Consider the following 15,264-nt stretch of genomic DNA (forward strand, 5'->3'; position numbering starts at 1 on the left):
AGTGGATAGCTGCCATTTAACGATTACAGAATGAAGCTGCAGTAGATAGCTGCCATTTAACGATTACAGGACGGCACTGCAGTGGATAACTAACATTTTATGGACGCCTGACCAATTATTATTATTATTATTTTTTTTACGCGAATATTAACTTTTTCTGAGATAGTTTCCTTTTTTGTGACCAACTTTTTATTTCTTTGGTCTTTTTTCTTCAAGGGTGGGTTACCACTAAAAAAACGATCAAATAAATGCATACAAAGATAAACCCGACCCATCCCCATTCCACCGACAGTGAACGATTAGGAGTGCAAATTCCATCGCAAATTCCATCGTAAAACGTTTCCTTGTTATTAAATACAGTCCTATGACCAAAAGACAGCTTCTGGACATAACAGTGATCACTAACCTCGACTTGGATGAAGATTTCTACTTCAACGAGTCGGAAGCTGAGGAAGTACTGCTCATTCCAGACCAGGCCCTAATCCTCTGGACTGGAAAGAGGAAGAGACGGCGCAAGAGAGGCAAACCTGCAGGCTCCCTGACAAGACGGCGAGTAAATAAACTGCCTCTACCTCCCTTCTATTGGCAAACGTACAATCACTGGAGAACAAACTGGACGAGCTCCGTACGACACTATCCTACCAACGAGACCTGAAGAACTGTAATATCCTATGTTTCTCGGAGTTGAACAATGACATGGATAATATACATCTAAGCTTGTTTTTCTATGCATCGTCAAGACCGAACGGCAGCTTTGGGTATTGAGGGGGATGTGTGTCTCTTAACAGTTGGTGCGCCATCTCAAATGTTAAGGAAGTCTTGAGGTTTTGCTCGAGTTAGAACACATTAAAGATGCAGACCATACCATTTACAGAGAGTTATCTATATTTTTTGTAGCTGTCTATTTACCACCAAAGCCAGTGTTGACACTAAGACCACACTCAGAGCTGTATGGGGCCATAAGCAAAGAAGAAAAAACACCCCCAGGCTTCTCGTGGCCAGTGATTTTTATTCAGGAAAACTGAAATCAGTCTTAACGCATTTTTATCAGCATGTCACCTGTGCAACCAGAGGCCCAAAAAACTCTAGACCACCTTTACTCCACACTCAGAGACACATAAAAAGCTCTCCCTTACTCTCCATTTGGCAAATCTGACCATAACTCTATCTTCCGGATTCCTGCTTACAAGCAAAAACTCAAAACAGGAAGTACCAGTGACGTGCTCAATATGGAAGTGATCCGATGAAGCGGATGTTAAGTTACAGGTCTGTTTCGATAGCACAGACTGGAATAAGTGTCGGGATTCATCCGATAACATTAAGGACTTTACCACATCAGTCACTGGGCTTCATTAAGTGCATCGATGACGTCGTCCCCCACAGTGACCGAACATACCCCATGGATTACCAGCTGGTAAGCATCTTCACTGACATTTTCAACCTCTCCCTGACTGAGTCTGTAATACCTACATGTTTCAAGCAGACCACCATAGTCCCTGTGCCCAAGAACACCAAGGTAACCTGTCTAAATGACTAGAACTCACATCTGTAGCCATGAAGCGCTTTGAAAATCTGGTTATGGCTCACATCAACACCATTATCCCAGACACCCTAGACCCACTCCAATTCACATACCACCCCAACATTTCCACAGATGACGCAATCTCTATTACACTCCACACTGCCCTCTCCCACCTGGACAAGAGGAACACCTATGCGAGAATGCTGTTCATTGATTATAGCTCGTGTTCAATACCATAGTGCTCTCCAAGCTCATCACTAAGCTCAGGACCCTGGGACTAAACAGCTCCCTCTGCAACTGAATCCTGTACTCCCTGTTCACCCAAGACTACATGGCACAACTCCAACACCTTCATTAAGTTTGCTGACGACACAACGGTGCTTGGCCTGATCTACGATGACGATGAGACCGCCTATAGGGATGTATGTCAGTGACCTGGCATTACGGTGCCAGGACAACAACTTCTCCCTCAACATCAGCGAGACAAAGGAGCTGATCGTGAACTACAGGAAACAGAGAACTTAAATGCCCCAATCCACATCGATGGGGCTGTGGTGCAGTGGGTCGAGAGCTTGCAAGTCCCTCGGTGTCCACGTCACTAAGTAATTATCAAGGTTCACACACACACTAACTTTTTCAAAATCACCAATGGCCTTATGGTAACATTCCTGAACAGTTTCCATCCTGTCCTGCAGCTCAGTTCAGAAGGACATGCATCTTTGATGTGTCTGGGTGGTTTAATACATAACCTACAGCCTAATTATTAACTTGACCATGCTTAAAGAGATATTCAATGTCTGATTGGTTATTGTTACCCATCTACCAATCACTGCCCTTCTATATGAGGCTTTCGAAAAGCTCCCTGGTCTTTGCAGTTGAATCTGTGCTTGAAATTCAATGTATTTATTTAACTAGGCAGGTAAGTTAAGAACAAATTCTTATTTACAATGACGGTCTACCAAAAGACCTCCTGCGGGGACGGGTGCTGGGATTAAAAATAAATTAAATAAAAATATAGGACAAACACACATCACGACAAGAGACAACACAACATAAAGAGAGACCTAAGATGACAAAATAGCAAGGCAGCAACACATGACAACACAGCATGGTAGCAACACATGACAACACAGCATGGTAGCAACACATGACAACACAGCATGGTAGCAACACAACATGACAACAACATGATAGCAATACAACATGGCAGCAGCACAAAACAGGGTACAAACATTGGGCACAGACAACAGCACAACGGGCAAGAAGGTAGAGACAACAATACATCACACAAATCAGCCACAACTGTCAGTAAGAGTGTCCATGACTGAGTCTTTGAATGAAGAGATTGAGATAAAACTGTCCAGTTTGAGTGTTTGTTGCAGCTCGTTCCCGTTGCTAGATGCAGCGAACTGAAAAGACGAGCGACCCAGGGATGTGAGCGATTTGGGGACCTTTAACAGAATGTGATTGGCAGAACGGGTGTTGTATGTGGAGGATGAGGGCTGCAAAAGATATCTCAGATAGAGGGGAGTGAGGCCTAAGAGGGTTTTATAAATAAGCATCAACCAGTGGGTCTTGCGACGGGTATACAGAGATGACTAGTTTACTGAGGAGTGAAGTGATGTGTCCTATAAGGAGCATTGGTGGCAAATCTGATGGTAAAGAACATCTAGCCGCTCGAGAGCACCCTTACCTGCCGATCTATAAATTGTCTCCGTAATCTAGCATGGGTAGGATGGTCATCTGAATCAGGGTTAGTTTGGCAGCTGGGGTGAAAGAGGAGCGATTACAATAGAGGAAACCAAGTCTAGATTTAACTTTAGCTTGCAGCTTTGATATGTGCTGAGAGAAGCCATACTCCCAAGTATATGTATGAGGTGACTACCTGAAGCTCTAAACCCTCAGAGGTAGTAATCACACCTGTGGGGAGAGGGGCATTCTTCTTAGCAAACCACATGACCTTTGTTTTGGAGGTGTTCAGAACAAGGTTAAGGGCAGAGAAAGCTTGTTGGACACTAAGAAAGCTTTGTTGTAGAGCTTTTAACACAAAATCCGGGGACTGAGGGACCTTACAGATGTATGTATTCTTTTATTTATTTCACCTTTATTTAACCAGGTAGGCCAGTTGAGAACAAGTTCTCATTTGCAACTGCGACCTGGCCAAGATAAAGCAAAGCAACTTCGACACATACAACACTGAGTTACACGTGGAATAAACAAAACATAGTCAAAAATACAGTAGAACAAAAGAAAACAAAAAGTCTATATACGGTGAGTGCAAATGACGTAAGGCAATAAATAGGCCATGGTGGCGAAGTAATTACAATATAGCAATTAAACACTGGAATGGTAGATGTGCAGAAGATGAATGTTCAAGTAGAGATACTGGGGTGCAAAGGAGCAAGATAAATAAATACAGTATGGGGATGAGGTAGGTAGATAGATGGGCTGTTTACAGATGGGCTATGTACAGGTGCAGTGATCTGTGAGCTGCTCTGACAGCTGGTTCTTAAAGATAGTGAGGGAGATATGAGTCTCCAGCTTCAGTGATTTTTGCAGTTCGTTCCAGTCATTGGCCACACAGAGTCCATGTAACTTAAGTGATTTTTCTAAGCCAAATTTTACTCCTGAACTAATTTAGGTCTAAAAAAGGGGATGAAAACCAATGTTTTAGTTATAATAAAATCTTCCACTGAGTATTTTGAGTAAATTGTTTACAAAATGACTATTAAATCAATTTTATCCCAAATTGTAACAAACAAATCCAAGGGACATGAACACTTTTGCAAGGTACCGTAACAACCACCAAAATAAAAGCTAGACAGTCAGGGAGAATTCAACATTTCCAAAATGATTCATTCAGGAGTATTTTGATCATGGCATGGGGCCCCCCATTGATTTTAGCATAAACCATGGCAAAATGTGTAGAATTGCAGGAAATTAGCTTTAAAACAGCGAAACGTTGTCACTGCGGCCAACCGGAGGGCCTCAAAAAATAAAATGTTGGTCGGCGACCGCACCATTGGCCACGCTCTCCGTCACACACACACAACCTAAGCCCCATTTTGATTCACAGAAAAACCTTGTAGATCTACTCCTGTTTCTTGTCTTCACTTGTTAGGTGGATGGTGATATCATCAGTGCTTGTGGTTTGGACTGAAAGGGCTCAGGCAGAGATACTACCAAGTGGTTGCCGAGGGCCTTGAAGCTCTTTTTGAGACCATTGTTGTCTTCGTGCCAGCTCTGCTCTGGTTGACAATGATTACGCCGTTACAGAGGGCGATCATTGTCAACATGATCCTACAACATTGGATAATAGAAGCCGGTAGATAAAATGACTGAATAAAGACTTCTTTTCTCCAGCCTTGACCTGACTTAACATCACAAGCCCTGTTTAGACAACACTACGTGTGTGGGTTGAAGGATAGGAGAGGGGGGACAGGCCAAAGCACAGGCCTTTTGATTCATACGAAGCTACCAAATGTGCTCCCTCAGAGACACGTCAAATCAAAGTGTATTTGTCATATGCACCCTTTCAATACAGTGAAATGCTTACTTTACAAGCCCTTAACCAACAATGCTTTAACCTGTCTGGCCTAGGGGGCAGTATTTTCACGGCCGGATGAAAAACGTACCCAATTTAAACAGGTTACTACTCTGGCCCAGAAACTAGAAAATGCATATTATTAGTAGATCTGGATAGAAAACACTCTGACGTTTCTAAAACTGTTTGAATGGTGTCTGTGAGTATAACAGAACTCATATGGCAGGCAAAAACCTGAGAAAATTCCAAGCAGGAAGTGGAAAGTCTGAGAATTGTAGTTCTTCTTTTGATTCTCTATCGAAGCTACAGTGTCTGTGGGGGACGTTGCACTTCCTAAGGCTTCCATTGGCTGTCTAAATCCTTCAGAAAGTGGTTTGAGCATTTTCCTATCACTGTGCAGAGTATAGGAGCTCAGTTACTGAGTGGTCTGCCTGGCAACAAAGGGATTGGATATGCGCAGTCACACGAGCACGCCGTTCCTTCTTTTTCTTCTTGAATAAATATGCTATTGTCCGGTTGGAATATTATCGCAATTTTACGTTAAAAATACCATAAAGATTGATTTTAAACAGCATTTGACATGCTTCTAAGTACGGTAATTCAACATTTTGACTTTTTGTCTCTCGTTTCACGCTCGCGCGTTATGCCTTTGGATAAGTGATCTGTACGCATGAACAAAACTGAGGTATTTGTACATACAAATTGATTATTTCGAACAAAAACAACATTTCTTGTGGAAGTAGCAGTCCTGGGAGTGCATTCTGATGAAGATCAGCAAAGGTAAGAGAATATTTCTAATACTAATTCTGAGTTTAGGTTGCCCCGAACTTGGCGGGTGTCTGAATAGCTCACCGTGATGGCTGAGCTATGTACTCAGAATATTGAAAAATGTGCTTTCTCCGTAAAGCTGTTTTAAAATCTGACACAGCGGTTGCATCCAGGGGTAGTCTATCTATAATTCTTTAAATAATTGTTATATATTTTGTCAACGTTTATGATGAGCATTTTTGTAAATTGATGTGCACATTCACCGGACGTTTTGGTGGGAATACATTTTCTGAACATCACGCACTAATGTAAAATGCAGTTTTTGGATATAAATATGAACTTTATCGAACAAAACATACATGTATTGTGTAACATAATGTCCTAGGAGTGTCATCTGATGAAGATCGCCAAAGGTTAGTGCTTCATTTAGCTGTGTTTTGGGTTTTATTGACATGTCCTTGCTTGGAAAATGTGTGATTATTTTTGTCTATGTACTCTCCTAACATAATGTAATGTTTTGCTTTCGCTGTAAAGCCTTTTTGAAATTGGACAATGTGGTTACATCAAGGAGAAGTGTATCTTTAAAATGGTGTAAAATAGTTGTATGTTTGAGAAAGTTGAATTATGACATTTTGTTGTTTTTGAATTTGCCGCCCTGATATTTCACTGGCTGTGTCCCGCAGGTGGGACGCTAGCCCATAGAAGTTAAGAAGTTCATCCTTTTTTTAAATGTGTTAAGTAAAAAAATAGAAAATTAAAGTAACAAGTAATTAAAGAGCAGCAGTAAAATAACAATAGCGAGACTATATACAGGGGGTACCGGTACAGAGTCAATGTGTGGGGTCACTGGTTAGTCGAGGCAATATGTACATGTAGGTAGAGTTAAAGTGACTATGCAAAGATAATAAACAGAGTAGCAGCAGCATAAAAGAGGGGTCTGGGTAGCCATTTGACTAGATGTTCAGGAGTCTTATGGCTTGGGGGTAGAAGCTGTTTAGAAGCCTCTTGGACCTAGACTTGGCGCTCCGGTACCGCTTGCCATGCGGTAGCAGAGAGAACAGTCTATGACTAGGGTGGCTGGAGTCTGACAATTTTTAGGGCCTTCCTCTGACACCGACTGGTATAGAGGTCCTGGATGGCAGGAAGCATGGCCACAGTGATGTACTGGGCGGTACGCACTACCCTCTGTAGTGTCTTGCGGTCGGAGGCCGAGCAGTTGCCATACCAGTCAGGATGCTCTCGATGGTGCAGCTGTAGAACCTTTTGAGGATCTGAGGACCTATGCCAAATCTTTTCAGTCTCCTGAGGGGGAATAGGTTTTGTCGTGCCCTCTTCACAATTGTCTTGGTGTGCTTGGACCATGTTAGTTTGTTGATGTGGACACCAAGGAACTTGAAGCTCACCACCTGCTCTACCTCAGCCCCGTCGATGAGAATGTGGGCGTGCTCGGTCCTCCAGCTTACAGAACGCTGTGACAACTTTTTTTTTTTGTGCAGTGACAATGAACAGGTTTTTAAGACTTTAGTCGACAGGGTCAGGCTAACCATTAAGGGAATAATAGCTGGAGTGAACTATTTGCTCCAATGTTGCTGTAGCTAAATGCAGAGGCAGGTCCTGAAAGCTTAACCAGCAGGTAAACTACCGATTTGATGTCACTTCCTTGACCCCTGTTATACCAGCTATTTCTCTAGACGGTAAACCTCAATAGAACACAGGAGAGGGTCATGACAGTGTATATACAGCACACAGCTGTCCGATGTGGGACTATCTCCTTTATAAGTAGTCTGCCAAACAGTGAATAACGGAGTGTTTCTCTTCACCTCCTGTCTTTTCACTCGCAGTTCATAAAACAAGAGAGAGTGAAAAGCAGGGACTGTTTAATGACTAACGGCTGCTCTTGGGTCAGAGGTCCTTTCTAGCTCGGCCCAGATCATCTCGGGCACCCCATGTCTACAGTCTGATCCCAGTTCAGTTCACATTAAAAATCGGCCAAAAATAGTGAGAGGTCAGAGAGCAATGTGAGAGTGAATGGGACAACCTTCCTAAAACCGCCACTGACATTCAAGACGGTGTCCCTACGCAAACACCCTTTCCAGACTGCACTTCCACAGCAGACTTAACACAGCGGCTGTTCCCCAGCCCGCGGAGTAGAGAGAGAGACTGATTCACACAAACAAGTTTAAACTGCCTGACATTTCCAGGGCTCAAAACGTTATGGGCCGGCCAAGATTAGTCTACAACCAGGAACTTATGGGCACAGAGGAGGCTGCCCACAAATCACTGGCTCAGCCCTCGTGTAAACATGAGAGAGAAAAGGATCCACACAACCTGGAACCTCTCCTTCCTGTGTCAGAGCAACAGTGGGGAGGAAACATTTGGACTGTCCCAAACAGAGAACTGATCACTGGGGCAAATGTTCCTCCATGAGACTCCCCTCTCCGGTTCACCCAGCCAGATTCCAGGAAAAGGGGGGGACTCGAACCCTCCCTCTTCTCACTGTGTCAGTTTTGTTCTGACAGAGCACATGCTCGGTGGGTTCACAGCCAGCATCGACACTGCCTCACTTCCCTGGGGCTGGAGTGGACTGGCTTCGTTGTGTTAGACGCGCCCGTTTTTCCATCCGTGTCGGTCTGGGTCTCCAGCACTGTCAATGCTATTTGCCTGTTCCAACATCAAATCACTCCCTCTTTCTGTAAACCAGGGATTCTTTTTAAGAGGCAGAAAGTAGAGGTGAAGAAATAAAGAGGACTCTTTCTCTCTCCTCCCACTTTCCATCTACACCTCTACTTTAAAAGCAGCTCCTTCCTTACAGCGGAGAAAAGCTGGGAGTAAAGCACAGGCAGCGTCAAAACGTCTCAACCATTCATACCACAGAACTCTGGCTTCCCCCTTTCCTTCCCTCTCCTCCCCGTTTCCCACAGCTGCCCCCCCCTTAAGTTCCCTCTCCTTCAAGCAGCGGCTGCAACAGCATGGCTGCCCCGCTCACAGACAGGCAATCAGACACACACGTTAGATACTGACCTCCTCTGCCCATTGCAGGCCTGGCGTAGTAGCCTGACCGCTGACTGGCAGGCAGGCAGGCAGGCAGGCAGGCAGGCAGGCAGGCAGGCAGGCAGGCAGGCAGGCAGTCCCAGTCCTACCTCAGATTCTGCAGTCTTTGTATACTCCTCCCCCCACCTCAACCACTTTCTTGCTCCTCACGCATCGAGAGGCCAAATGAGGCGCGCTGGAAATTTGCTGGGGCTGACAATGGAAGACAGCTGCTCTGACTGCACAGGGCTTTCATGGGCTGAATTAGCAGTGTGAGTGAGTCTTTCACACACACACACACACACACACACACACTTTCCTTCGCTCTTTCTCCCTAGCTTGGTCATCCCCTCCCCCACGACTTGCTGCATAGCTATTCCAGACACACAGAGCTGAGAGACTGAGAGGGAAGGGCCAGCAGGCCATGAAAGGGCTTTGTTTCTCCCAGCGCTGGGATTGTTTTCACAGGCCTGGCCTCGCTGTGCTCGGCTCCCACATAATTCCTTCCCTTTACACACTCACAGGCTTTCCACGGGGCTTTAGGGAATGTGTGTGTGTGTACACTAAAACATCCCAATCGCTTCGATTACACATTATTTACGAGAGCTACTTACTGCAGAGTGAAAGCTCTTGAACACAGATTTCAGATTTTTCAGAGCTACAAGAAATGCCTGATAAAATATGGGGATAGTAAAACAAGCATGCAATTCATTCCCCATGCTGTGTGAACAAACCAAAGCAGATACAAGAAAAACAACAGGATTTAACTGAACCGGCTTTGAGTGAATAGCCTACAATATGGAGGATGGTGAAATTAGCCCTATAAAAAAAAGGAACATCGGCCATACCAAACACAAAGAATGTTTTCAGAGGCACGCCTCAAGCGCCTGGTCTTCTCCGAACCCAGTCCCACAGTGTTAAACAGACAGAGCTAATCCTGTTTCAGCATGGCAGGGCGGGATTATACCGCCCCGGCGACGGCTCTGTGCAATAGGGAAGAGATTACCTCTGGGTAGAATGTGTTCCTTCAAATAATAAAGTGTTATGAGAGAAATAACATCTTCCAGCTCAGCTGTTAAACAGACATCAACCCCCAGGGAGAAACAGCACAAATAAGAACACAAGTATTTGTGGGATTCTGCCGTCATCTCGGCTAGCTGACTGCCTATTGCTTCTCTGTCTCAATCAGGGTTGTGACACGCTGCAGCGTCCCTGGGAGCTGGGCAGCCTAATCTGTACATAGCCCTGTACTGGATGAAAGAAACACACTTGTGTGATGACTTTTTCATTTAAATGTAAAAACATATTAAAAAAAAGATGTCGTCAAACAATAACACCTAAGGCTGGGCAATTTGTTATTGTGCATTTATCTCTGTAGCAATATCCTTATAATTCCATACAGACCTATCCTATTGGTCCACATGGTACAGCCCTGGCAGTACCTCACATTGGTCAGGTGGGATTCCAGACATTTTTTGCCAACTACCCCAGAAAATACACTTAAGACTAGCTAGGCCTTAGGGGACAAAGTAAGCCTACTAAATGATTATAAAAACCAAAAACTGAAGAGACAGCAGGACACATGGATATTACAACAATCTTTTACAAGGCTTTAATCATATAAATAGGCATAACTTATCTTCCTGTCAAAAACAAAGTACTCTGAAGGTAGAGACAGAACCCTTAGAGAATCTCCGTGTAAAGGCCAAACCACACCAGTAAACACAAGCGTTATGTCCGTTACCTCATGTAAGAGCAGCGCTGGACGTAAATCCACCGGGGTCGCGCACCACAACAGCCAATCAGAGACGGCAGCACACTGAAGGTCAAAGAGACGACCAGATGTTGGAAAGGAGTGTTCATGTGGCAGGCATGGATCCTGATATGAAAATAATGTCCACCAGGCACACCCACCGCTCTCCACAGTGTTGTCCTGTATCGCAGTCCAACAGGACTAGAAACCTAGCGGCTCTCAACACTGTGACCCATAACCCAGCACACTACGCTGCGCCCCAGACAACATGCTCTCGTGTCTATAATGTGGGTGTGTATCGGCCTACATAGGATATATGTAATTATAAACTGGGTGGTTCGAGTCCTAAATTCTGATTGGCTGACAGCCATGATATATCAGACCATATACCACGGGTATGACAAAACATGTATTTTTACTGCTCTAATTACGTTGGAAACCAGTTTAAAATAGCAATAAGGCACCTCTGGGGTTTGTGGTATATGGCCAATATACCACAGCTAAGGCCTGTGTCCAGGCACTCAGCGTTGCGTCGTGCTTAAGAACAGCCCTTTGCTGTGGTATGTTGGCCATATACCACACCCCCTCGTGCCTTATTGCTTAAACATAAAATGTCAGTGTGAATTTAGGAACCAGTGTGCCTCCTCTCTAGGGCTGGGAATATCCAGGGACCTCGCAATACAATATCACCACACTTAGGTGCCAATACGATATGGATTGTGATTCTCACCATTCTAAATGTATTGCAATTCCATACTGTGATTTTATTGGGATTCTATGTTCCAAACATATTGCTCACTATATGTCTGCTGCAGATGGACAAGAGAGAGTCATGAGAAAACTAATTTTGATGAGTCAGGGAAATAAAAGTGCTGAAAAGAAATTGCCTCTGATTTTAAAAAGAAGATGGAGAACAAGCTATGAAGGAAAATACAGGAGTTCTGGTGCAGGTACAGACAACTAACAACAATAATACAGAGATATTGTCAAAACGTTACTATGATGAGACAGTGGATTGCGTAGTCAGATGGAATAAAGTAAATAGACATGTCTACGTCAGATTTAGCCGGTGGTAACTTGAGGAATAGATACCGGCTGGAATGCGGTTTAAACCAATCAGCATCCAGGAATAGACTCCCCTACACATTCCTCTCTATACTCTGCATAGTACCAATATATATGCCATTTACTACCTTCAGCACAGTATCAACACTTAAACCTGGAAACATCCAACTGCATTTGTGGAAACAACTCAATCATCTGAACACCGTTCCAAGGTTGAGGGGAAAGAAAGACAGTAGTGTAGCTTGTAGGTTCCAGCTAAATGACTTCAGTGGAAACACTGCTGCCCTCCATGTCCTTCCTAAGCACTCATGGTTGGTACTATGGAAAATGGAAAATGCCATCATGAGGATGTGGGCGCAAGGTAAAACAAGCTAATACAAGATGGCAAGCTCACAGTATGTTGGCTGGTATCATCATCAAATCCAATTTTATTAGTCACATCGCCGAGTACAACAGGTGTAGACCTTGTGAAATGCTTACGTACGAGCCCCTAACCAACATTTAAGTTGAAAAAAATACAGAGAAGAATAAGAAATAAAAATACTACACCTCCAGTTAATAGCAGAGTCAAGGCTACCTTGTTTTACACAAGATATATAGCTAAGCATTGTCCATGCTTTCTTCCCTTCATCCCTGTGCTGTGGAGTGGAGACAGAGGAGCAGACATGTGGGAAACAACCGGTGTGGAGTTTTTACTGGAGCCCGGAGGGGCAGGGGTGCTTCAAACGTCCCAGTGGCAGGAACAGCACTGCAGAAACCAAAAACACAGCCCCAGCGACGGCCGACCGATGCTTCACGAGTTCACCCTCCACCTAACAAAACCTCTTGCTCAGACAGCTCAAATAGCTGAACATCTAGGCTGTCTACCAGAGTAAACTCTGGGCCGGGAGAATAATTCCACTCAGACCAAAGCAGCGGACAGACATAATGCTGCGAAATGACTAGATAATACACACTGCACTCATGGCTGCTTACCCTCGGTACACTCCTGTTGGCCTTTTCCCCCCAAGATGGCTTCCAAAGGGTTTTATGTGGACATTTTGTGTTGCTATGTGGTGTCTATTCACATTTTGACCTGGTCTAAAAAATAAAAGAGACTGACAGTGAGCTACCTAAGATATCTTATAAAACGCTCCAGCAATATCAATATAGGTAGTGAGACCATCAAATCAGAAGACCTCATTTCTCATAGTTAAAACACCTACAACGATGGTGAGTCTTAAAAGATGAGACTTTAGGGGCTAGGCATAAAGATTATAATGAAAAGTGAGACTTGAAGTGATCACAGAGCAGACATCACAACTTCACTGCAGCCTGCTCAGCCAGCTGGATGAGGGAAGAATTTAAATAGTTTTTCTTGGCAGCATCTGTAGGTGCTGCACGGCCAAACTCATTTTCAAACAGACAAAAAAAACTAAAAAACTGGTCTAAACCAAGCAAATACTTATCCTTGGGGCAGAGCGCTAGTCTCTGGCGTTTTTCACTTTCTTCCTTCAAAGATAGAGGTCTTGGCATCAGTTAGATTTTGTCAGCCAATAAACAACTTTAAGCTACAAGGGCAGATTGAGGCTAGCATTTGTTTTTATCTGGTAACCTTAAAACACAAACCTAACTTTGACCGAAATGGGCTGACGTATAAAGAGAAGACGAAATGCTGAAAGAATCACAGCTATGGATGTGATCCATGTGTAATGCTGAGCATCTGGCCGACTGTTGGTTCGGTCCTGATTGGACTACGGCTCCGTTGACAAGAGCAGCTCACCAGAAAAAGAAAAGACTTGGCACAGGCCCTTTCCGTCTGTGTTTTCAATTATCCGCCACCCCATTTCAAAGGAAGTCACAAACACTCAACTTCAAGACAGGCATCCACTTCAATGAATCCCATTTAGGACTGAACTGTGTTGCACAAAAAAGAGAGAGAGAGATCCTGCACCCACCACAGTGAGGCGGTTGTAGATTCTCTGAAAAGAGACTGCGGCGGTGGCAGCATTATAGCTTGTTTTCCGTGGCGAGGAAAGGCTACTTTCCATCTTAAAATGGCACTGAACATGACAAATGGAGATGTCTCCCGTGGGAGTCTGAAGAGAGGAATGTTAGCTTACTTCTCCCATTTGACTGAGCCTGCCCCGGCATTCAAGATGTTTCATCTTGCCTACTCCAGGGCCCTATAAAATGCTTTAGATGTATTTGTTGTTGCCTGATTGGGTGGAGTTCTACCCTTTCATTGAAAGGCATACCTAGGAAGAGGCTGTTGTCTAGCTGTGTTTTTGTAGGTCAGATGTAATGGTAGAGTTGTCAACACATAAACCCAATGGACCGCTGAAAATAATCACAATACAATTCTGCCAGGTAAGCATAGAGAGCATCTGGAAATTCTGCAATTATATCCTAATGTTTGGAGTTAACGTTTAATTGAGAATTATTTATTTATTTTTTGGTAAAGCTTTTACATTTACCAGAAGCTGTTTTCATTAGCTAGCATCATCGCTAACGGCTACACAAAATGGTAGACGCGTGCAACACACACACACACACACACACACACACACACACACACACACACACACACACACACACACACACACACACACACACACACACACACACACTTCTTCAGAAATTTGCAGGCAATACGAATCACTAATGCATTCTGTTTGTGTGAAAATCTGTCGTTCTGCCCCTGAACAAGGCAGTTAACCCACTGTTCCTAGGCTGTCATTGAAAATAAGAATTTGTTCTTAACTGACTTGCCTAGTTAAAAAGGTAAAATTTTACAAAATAAAAAAATGTCTTACTATGAACTTGTATTAATAATGTAAACATTTTCCCATTTAGTTGATTCCCTATTATGTTTAACAGATTTTGGAATATTGTTGAATTCCTATTTAAAATGGCTGGATTCCGTGATTACGCTCGATATATCCTTATCGCAGATTTTATAGGGCTTTCTACTCCATGTCCAGGGCTGTACATTCTATGAACACAAGGCTGTATAAAAGCCTGTGTGAGAGCCGGAGCCAGTTTTTTGCTGATGAGGAGGAAATCGTTGTTCCACTGCAGCCAGGCAGGGGAGGGGAAGCACTGCCCTTCCATTAGACGCATGAGGCAGCCATTTAAGTGCTCAACGGGATTGGAACTTAAGAAGCGAACGTTGTCTGACCTTTGCTGCAATAATCAGAATGGGACTCAGGCATCTAGGAACAGATGGCTGGAAAAGAAATGGTGGGGCTGACCTCTAAATTAGAGTGTGTAAGTTTAAAAGACATTTGGGATTGTTAACGTTTAATGCACCGTATTGCTGGAACAAAATTCTATATACAATTCATCTTTGATGTTCTGGTGCCGTTCGGCCAGTGTAGAGTATTGATTAGGGATTTATTTGTGGACGACTGTTTTTCTGGGTGATTTGTGATGTTTTATTTGTGCTTACCAAGGTTGTGTTTCATGTGTATTGTACATTGTATTATACAGGGTGCATTTGGAAAAGTGACCTAGGTCTCAATGTCTTCCCTGTCAAAATAAAAGGTTAAATAAAAAACAAATGTTATCACAAAACTAACACGTCCCAATCATCATCATCAA

The 15,264-nt window shown here is 43.7% G+C and overlaps 1 protein-coding gene across 3 annotated transcripts in view; it reads right to left on the minus strand.

The window, feature by feature from the left end:
* Window positions 1-15,264, minus strand: part of LOC106584692 (zinc finger protein 609) — a 215,446-nt gene that overhangs the window by 121,211 nt on the left and 78,971 nt on the right. Inside the window, exon 1 of one of the 3 annotated variants that reach the window (XM_014170199.2) lies at window positions 8,856-8,952. The exons of the other annotated variants lie outside the window; for them this stretch is intronic. The gene's annotated coding sequence lies outside the window, so the exon portion shown is untranslated. Of the gene's footprint in view, window positions 1-8,855; window positions 8,953-15,264 lie in introns of those variants that run through there. 3 annotated transcript variants of the gene reach the window in all.

Source organism: Salmo salar, chromosome ssa23 (genome assembly GCF_905237065.1).
Source record: "Salmo salar chromosome ssa23, Ssal_v3.1, whole genome shotgun sequence".
In the NCBI taxonomy this organism is placed as follows: Eukaryota; Metazoa; Chordata; class Actinopteri; order Salmoniformes; family Salmonidae; genus Salmo; species Salmo salar.